General features: G+C 46.6%; 1 pseudogene; it reads right to left on the reverse strand.

Moving 5' to 3' along the window:
- Window positions 1-1,034: 1,034 nt before the first annotated feature.
- LOC134968263 (5S ribosomal RNA) lies at window positions 1,035-1,152 on the reverse strand (annotated as a pseudogene).
- Between the last annotated feature and the right edge of the window lie 7,358 nt (window positions 1,153-8,510).

Below are 8,510 nucleotides of genomic sequence, written 5' to 3' on the forward strand. Positions count from 1 at the left end.
TGCCATTGTCTGTTCCCACTGGGTGGGGGGTCCTGCCGTACTGACCGATCAGCAGTGATCGGCAGCATGGCAACACTGAGGGGAGGGTGCAGGGAGGCAGAGGGACCTTCTGGTCCCTCTGCCAGCAGCAGCGGAGGGAAGTTTCTCATCTCTGCCGCTGCTTACACTGTTTATCTGACTGGTCGCATGCTGTGCGCCCAGGTCAGATAAAACACTTGCTGGTATGGTCGCATCTGAGGCGACCATGCCAGACAAGTGGTTAATTATTCATGAGGAACTTAATTTGTACAGCAATCAAACTACTCTCTGTATTGTATATCAGTCACACTTCTCTGTATGTTGGTCACTGATGCTCTCTGTTTTATACAGTACTTACTGATGCTCTGTTGGGACTATGGGCCTTATTTAGCATCAGTTACAAAGTTGCAAAATTGCAGGTCGAACAATTATTGGGAGTCTTCACATGCATTGTGAATGCATTGCGCATGCGCGACATGTGACTTGCAATTCTGCTGTGATCGCATCTTGATGGCATGCGATCGCAGCTTGATTGACATCTGACGGCTGTTCATGGGCGTTCACATGGCATTTATGGGGAGTGTTTAGACAAAGTAAAGAAGAAGCAAGACTCTTGGTGGGTGCACTCTTCAGGAAAAATATATAATAATGTGTATAGAGGAAGGATTTAAAACTTACATTTATTAGGTATGATTAAAAAATTATTGGGTATCCAATGTTCAGGACAAACAACATACAAAATAACATTAAAATTAAAGAGCTTTAGGTTCCAGAAAATTCTTTGAATTGATATCTCAGTGAGACCTGTTGAAAAACATGGAGACCCAAGCTGCTGCATCCATAAACTAGTGTTTCTCTTTTTGCCTTGATGGCTGATAAACCAGACTCCCGGTAGAGTCAAAATTCAAGTATAGTAGCTGAGATTGCAACCAAAATATGAAATTAGTATGGAAGAAAGTAAAGCTTTGTGATTCTGCTGTCAGTGTTAGACACGGAGTCACGCGAGTGAGCAGAAGATTCTACTTCACTTGGTATTCCCAGGTAGTCTCCCATCAGGTACTTACCAAGCCCAACACTGTTTAGCTTCCAAGATCGGACGGCATTGGGCGTTTTTAGTGTGGTATGATAGTAGTTGGATACAGAGGCAACGCTCCCTGAATCACTGATGAGAGATCACTTCAGAAAAGAATACAAATAACTGAGATACAAATAGATAAAAGTGAGAAGGCACAAATAGATGGATCTGCTGCTAGTGTTAGGTGGAGGTGAACTGGCCACTGACCAAGTCCCAGCCCTTGCTGTCCCTCCATATCACTGGTGAGAGTCTACAACCAGAGAGAAAGTGCTGCACAGAGTGAAATAATAGAGTATTCCTTGCATGGATGCAGAGCTTAAGCCTCTAGTTGAAAAATTATTGTCCAGGACATGTGAGCAAGACTATGTATCAATGAAAAAACGAATAGATAACACCCAATATTGAAAGAATGTATCAACTGAAAACACAGAATACTACATGGGATACAGTGACAAGATATTGCTAACATGAGTACAGATATTGGCCTGTAATGGGAAAGACCATATGCAAGCAAAACAGTGTATCAAAAGTGTGAGGATAAGTCATACCCATTAATAAAACAGTATATCAGCTAAAAGTTCAATTGCTGAAGCCGTTATACAGTGTATCAGCTGAGAAAACAATTGTTGAGGCAGTATACCACTATTTGCTATATGCAATAATACGTGTATGATGCCTGATTTGTATTTAAGTTATGCAAGGTGAACACATAGTTGCGTGTGTATTATCTCACAGAAATAAACAAATATATAGTTCAGTAAATAGGTATAAATATATTATCGGTGCACACATGCACTATGCAGCGTTACATGAAACACAAATCCCAGTAACTGGAAACAATAAATAGGTATAAATATATTGTCAGTGCACGCATGCACTATGTAGCATTAAGTCCCAGTAACTAAAATATATATATATGCCGGACAGCCTGAAGGCAACAGGTAACTGATATTTAGGACCACCGTACACTGTTGTCTCGGAGGTAACTGACCTTCAGGATTGGATTAATAAGCGGTGAGTCCGAGACCAAGGGCAGCGATGTAGCACAGATAAATATAGTCTAAGTGCACACATGCACTATATGGAATTGAATGAAACATGAGTCCCAGCAACTTGAAAACATATATCACTAGCAAAAAAACCACGGTATCCGGGAGTGCTAGACAGCTTGAAGGAAAAGAGTAACTAATATTAATGACCGCCATACACAATGATCTCGGCGGTGTCAAACCTTCAGGTTGCAATTGGTAAGTGGTGAGTCCGGGACCAGGGGCAGCAATGTAACGCGGAAGACCGGTTTCACCCGCAACGGGGCTTGACCACTTCCGAGTCTTTACTTTGTCTAAATGGTTATACTGTTTTGACTCTAAGTGCACCACCAAAGGGACTCTATTTAGGTAACTATCTTCAATTGTCCATTTATTTGGTTAAGTTATTGTCTCTCTATCTCAACTAGTGTGGAATCTCACCCTTTGCACAAATTATTTATGGGGAGTGTGATTGCTGCAATTAAAAACATGGCACCCGGTGCGACTGCCTTCTCATTATTCGGAGTAGTCCTGGGTCAACCGCAACTGTTGATGGTATTTGGTTTATGCGATGCATTCGCAATTCTGCAGCTTCATTCACAGAATTGCAAATGCATCGGTGGGAGGCTTGTTCTCTGCTGGGTGGCCTTTTGAACATGCTGGGCACAAAGCCTGCCTTAGCTATAGGCAGGCTAGGCATTTGCCTAGGGCATCCAAGAATGTCCCTGCAGTATCTCATGCTGGGAGGGACAGTCTGCAAATTATCTGTTACTTTCTAAATGTATTCAATGAGTACTTGTATACACTGCTGTTTACATTTATCAAATAGAATGCACACAGCACACTGTCCCCTGAACTCCCTCCACACAGCACACTGTCCCCTGAACTCCCTCGACATGCTTGAATGCCCCTGACATGCATGACCTTAGAGTTAGACAGCAGAAGCCCAGTAACTGTAATTCCTGGACCTGTGACATTTTTATCTGACTTTATAAGGTTATTACTGGATGGCTCCTTATGATATCACATGTGTATTGTGGAAGACGCTCCACATAAATCTGACATCACCTATACTGCTTGTACACATGGGGGAGGGGGACCCTGCTATCCTGTGTCCCTTATCCCTGTGCTAACCCCAGGTGTCTACAGGGATATGATATGGGCAGTGTTCTCCCCACACTTTATTTCTCAGACAGTTCATGCCGGAAAATTCCCCTGCCATCCAGCACTGTAACGTGGTCAGTAAATATAATTTCTATATGAAACGTCAGTGCAGCGTGACTTTCAGATGCATCAGACTAGAGAGCAGAGCATATTGCTCCCACAGTATAAAATAAAGGGCATGCAGTTGCTGTGAGTAACATACACCAGCAAACACACTGTACAGTGAAGAGAATGGACAGTTGCTACATGTTTGATACTGGTCTTTGTGTATAACCACCAGTTATGGCAGTATCTGGACTTTGCTGCCAGCTGTATCCAACCAGCAAGATAAAATAAAGGACGAAGCTTGCAAAGGACGGCATACCCTGTGAGGTCACATCTCTTGTACAGGTGCCCCTTTAACGGGTGTGAGTGCAAGCACTCACCCATCCTGCCACCCCCATCTCAAAAAAAAAAAGCTACTAGCATTACTAATGTGGGGCATATGTGTAAGGGGAATTGCTGTGTGGAATTATGTGTATTATGGGCATTACTAATGTGGTTCATATGTGTAAGGTGCTTTATTGTGTGGAATTATGTGTATTATGGGCATTACTGTGGGACATTATGCAGGGTTGAACTGGCCCACCGGGGCAAAGGGTATTCCCCCCTGAGTGTTGCTGGGTCAGATGCAGAACTAGCGGCGGTGCTAGGGGCACCAGCCAAATTGGCTAGGGCCGGCTCTGGCTGTGCAGCTCTTGCTGTGCGATTCTCAGCAGCTGCAGTTCTGCTACAATCGCAGAACTGCAGCTGAGGCTGAAAGAGGTCCTCTGTCCTTATTGTTAATCTGGCCTGCTGCACCTCTGTGCTACCAGATGTGCTACTATTTTGTTTGTACATTTTCTCTTACGTCCTAGAGGATACTGGGGTTCCATTTAGTACCATGGGGTATAGACGGGTCCCTTGGGAGCCTTGGGCACTTTAAGAGTTTAATAGAGTGGGCTGGCTCCTCCCTCTATGCCCCTCCTACCAGACTCAGTTTAGAAAATGTGCCCGGAGGAGCCGATCACAGCTAGGGGAGCTCCTAGGAGTTTTTCTAGTTTTATTGTTTTTCTAAGAGTGTTAGGTGCAGGCAGGCTGCTGGCAACAGCCTCCCTGCTTCGTGGGACTTAGGTGGGGAGTAGGAACCAACTCTAGAAGTTAATGGCTCTCTATCTCCGCTGACAGAACACTGAGCTGCTGAGGGTGCTGATCGCAAGCCCACAAGGCGACCGCTCACTCCCGCAGCACGGCCACCACCCCCTAACAGAGCCAGAAGAAAGAAGAGTGGTGTTTATGAAGCCGGCGGCCCGGGAAGTGGGTCGCCGGTGGGAATGGCGGCACAAGGGTGGGAGCGCAGCTCTGACAGGCTGCGCTCCAGAAGGCTCAGCAGCACACTGTGTAAGGCACTCTGAGGGGCGTCCTGGGCCGGGTTTTGTGTTTTGGTTTTGGATTCGGTTCCGCGGCCGTGTTTTGGATTTGGACGCGTTTTGCCAAAACCTCCCTGAAAATTTTTTGTCGGATTTGGGTGTGTTTTGGATTCGGGTGTTTTTTTACAAAAAACCCTCAAAAACAGCTTAAATCATAGAATTTGGGGGTCATTTTGATCCCATAGTATTATTAACCTCAATAACCATAATTTCCACTCATTTTCAGTCTATTCTGAACACCTCACACCTCACAATATTATTTTTCGTCCTAAAATTTGCACCGAGGCCGCTGGATGACTAAGCTAAGCGACCCAAGTGGCCGACACAAACACCTGGCCCATCTAGGAGTGGCACTGCAGTGTCAGACAGGATGGCAGATTTATAAAATAGTCCCCAAACAGCACATGATGCAAAGAAAAAAAGAGGTGCAATGAGGTAGCTGTGTGACTAAGCTAAGCGACCTAAGTGGCCGACACAAACACCTGGCCCACCTAGGAGTGGCACTGCAGTGTCAGACAGGATGGCAGATTTAAAAAATAGCCCTCAAACAGCACATGATGCAAAGAAAAAAAGAGGTGCACCAAGGTCGCTGGATGGCTAAGCTAAGCGACCCAAGTGGTCGACACAAACACCTGGCCCATCTAGGAGTGGCACTGCAGTGTCAGACAGGATGGCAGATTTAAAAAATAGTCCCCAAATAGCACATGATGCAAAGAAAAAAAGAGGTGCACCATGGTCGCTGGATGGCTAAGCTAAGCGACCCAAGTGGCCGACACAAACACCTGGCCCTTCTAGGAGTGGCACTGCAGTGTCAGACAGGATGGCAGATTTAAAAAATAGTCCCCAAACAGCACATGATGCAAAGAAAAATGAAAGAAAAAAGAGGTGCAAGATGGAATTGTCCTTGGGCCCTCCCACCCACCCTTATGTTGTATAAACAGGACATGCACACTTTAACGAACCCATCATTTCAGCGACAGGGTCTGCCACACAACTGTGACTGAAATGACTGGTTGGTTTGGGCCCCCACCAAAAAAGAAGCAATCAATCTCTCCTTGCACAAACTGGCTCTACAGAGGCAAGATGTCCACCTCCTCCTCATCGTCCGATTCCTCACCCCTTTCACTGTGTACACCCCCCTCCTCACAGATTATTAATTCGTCCCCACTGGAATCCACCATCTCAGGTCCCTGTGTACTTTCTGGAGGCAATTGCTGGTGAATGTCTCCACGGAGGAATTGATTATAATTCAGTTTGATGAACATCATCTTCTCCACATTTTCTGGAAGTAACCTCGTACGCCGATTGCTGACAAGGTGAGCGGCTGCACTAAACACTCTTTCGGAGTATACACTAGAGGGGGGGCAACTTAGGTAAAATAAAGCCAGTTTGTGCAAGGGCCTCCAAATTGCCTCTTTTTCCTGCCAGTATACATACGGACTGTCTGACGTGCCTACTTGGATGTGGTCACTCATATAATCCTCCACCATTCTTTCAATGGTGAGAGAATCATATGCAGTGACAGTAGACGACATGTCAGTAATCGTTGGCAGGTCCTTCAGTCCGGACCAGATGTCAGCACTCGCTCCAGACTGCCCTGCATCACCGCCAGCGGGTGGGCTCGGAATTCTTAGCCTTTTCCTCGCAGCCCCAGTTGCGGGAGAATGTGAAGGAGGAGCTGTTGACGGGTCACGTTCCGCTTGACTTGACAATTTTCTCACCAGCAGGTCTTTGAACCTCTGCAGACTTGTGTCTGCCGGAAAGAGAGATACAACGTAGGTTTTAAATCTAGGATCGAGCACGGTGGCCAAAATGTAGTGCTCTGATTTCAACAGATTGACCACCCGTGAATCCTGGTTAAGCGAATTAAGGGCTCCATCCACAAGTCCCACATGCCTAGCGGAATTGCTCTGTTTTAGCTCCTCCTTCAATGTCTCCAGCTTCTTCTGCAAAAGCCTGATGAGGGGAATGACCTGACTCAGGCTGGCAGTGTCTGAACTGACTTCACGTGTGGCAAGTTCAAAGGGTTGCAGAACCTTGCACAACGTTGAAATCATTCTCCACTGCGCTTGAGTCAGGTGCATTCCCCCTCCTTTGCCTATATCGTAGGCAGATGTGTAGGCTTGAATGGCCTTTTGCTGCTGCTCCATCCTCTGAAGCATATAGAGGGTTGAATTCCACCTCGTTACCACCTCTTGCTTCAGATGATGGCATGGCAGGTTCAGGACTGTTTGCTGGTGCTCCAGTCTTCGGCACGCGGTGGCTGAATGCCGAAAGTGGCCCGCAATTCTTCGTGCCACCGACAGCATCTCTTGCACGCCCCTGTCGTTTTTTAAATAATTCTGCACCACCAAATTCAATGTATGTGCAAAACATGGGACGTGCTGGAATTTGCCCAGATGTAATGCACGCACAATGTTGGTGGCGTTGTCCGATGTCACAAATCCCCAAGAGAGTCCAATTGGGGTAAGCCATTCTGCGATGATGTTCCTCAGTTTCCGTAAGAGATTGTTAGCTGTGTGCCTCTTATGGAAAGCGGTGATACAAAGCGTAGCCTGCCTAGGAAAAAGTTGGCGTTTGCGAGATGCTGCTACTGGTGCCGCCGCTGCTGTTCTTGCTGCGGGAGGCAATACATCTACCCAGTGGGCTGTCACAGTCATATAATCCTGAGTCTGCTCTGCTCCACTTGTCCACATGTCCGTGTTTAAGTGGACATTGGGTACAACTGCATTTTTTAGGACACTGGTGACTCTTTTTCTGACGTCTGTGTACATTTTTGGTATCGCCTGCCTAGAGAAATGGAACCTAGATGGTATTTGGTACCGGGGACACAGTACCTCAATCAAGTCTCTAGTTGCCTGTGAATTAACGGTGGATACCGGAAACACGTTTCTCACCACCCAGGCTGCCAAGGCCTGAGTTATCCGCTTTGCAGCAGGATGACTGCTGTGATATTTCATCTTCCTCGCAAAGGACTGTTGGACTGTCAATTGCTTACTGGAAGTAGTACAAGTGGTCTTCCAACTTCCCCTCTGGGATGACGATCGACTCCCAGCAGCAACAACAGCAGCGCCAGCAGCAGTAGGCGTTACAATCAAGGATGCATTGGAGGAATTTCAGGCAGGAGAGGACTCGTCAGACTTGCCAGTGACATGGCCTGCAGGACTATTGGCTTTCCTGTGTAAGGAGGAAATTGACACGGAGGGAGTTGGTGGTGTGGTTTGCAGGAGCTTGGTTACAAGAGGAAGGGATTTATTGGTCAGTGGACTGCTTCCGCTGTCATCCAAAGTTTTTGAACTTGTCACTGACTTCTGATGAATGTGGTCCAGGTGACGTATAAGGGAGGATGTTCCTAGGTGGTTAACGTCCTTACCCCTACTTATTACAGCTTGACAAAGGCAACACACGTCTTGACACCAGTTGTCCGCATTTCTGTTGAAATAATTCCACACCGAAGAGGTGATTTTTTTGTATTTTGACCAGGCATGTCAATGGCCATATTTGTCCCACGGACAACAGGTGTCTCCCCGGGTGCCTGACTTAAACAAACCACCTCACCATCAGAATCCTCCTTGTCAATTTCCTCCCCAGCGCCAGCAACACCCATATCCTCATCCTGGTGTACTTCAACAGTGACATCTTCAATTTGACTATCAGGAACTGGACTGCGGGTGCTCCTTCCAGCACTTGCAGGGGGCGTGCAAATGGTGGAAGGCGCAACCTCTTCCCGTCCAGTGTTGGGAAGGTCAGGCATCGCAACCGACACAATTGGACTCT

This window comes from Pseudophryne corroboree, chromosome 10 (assembly GCF_028390025.1).
Source record: "Pseudophryne corroboree isolate aPseCor3 chromosome 10, aPseCor3.hap2, whole genome shotgun sequence".
Lineage (NCBI taxonomy): Eukaryota > Metazoa > Chordata > Amphibia > Anura > Myobatrachidae > Pseudophryne > Pseudophryne corroboree.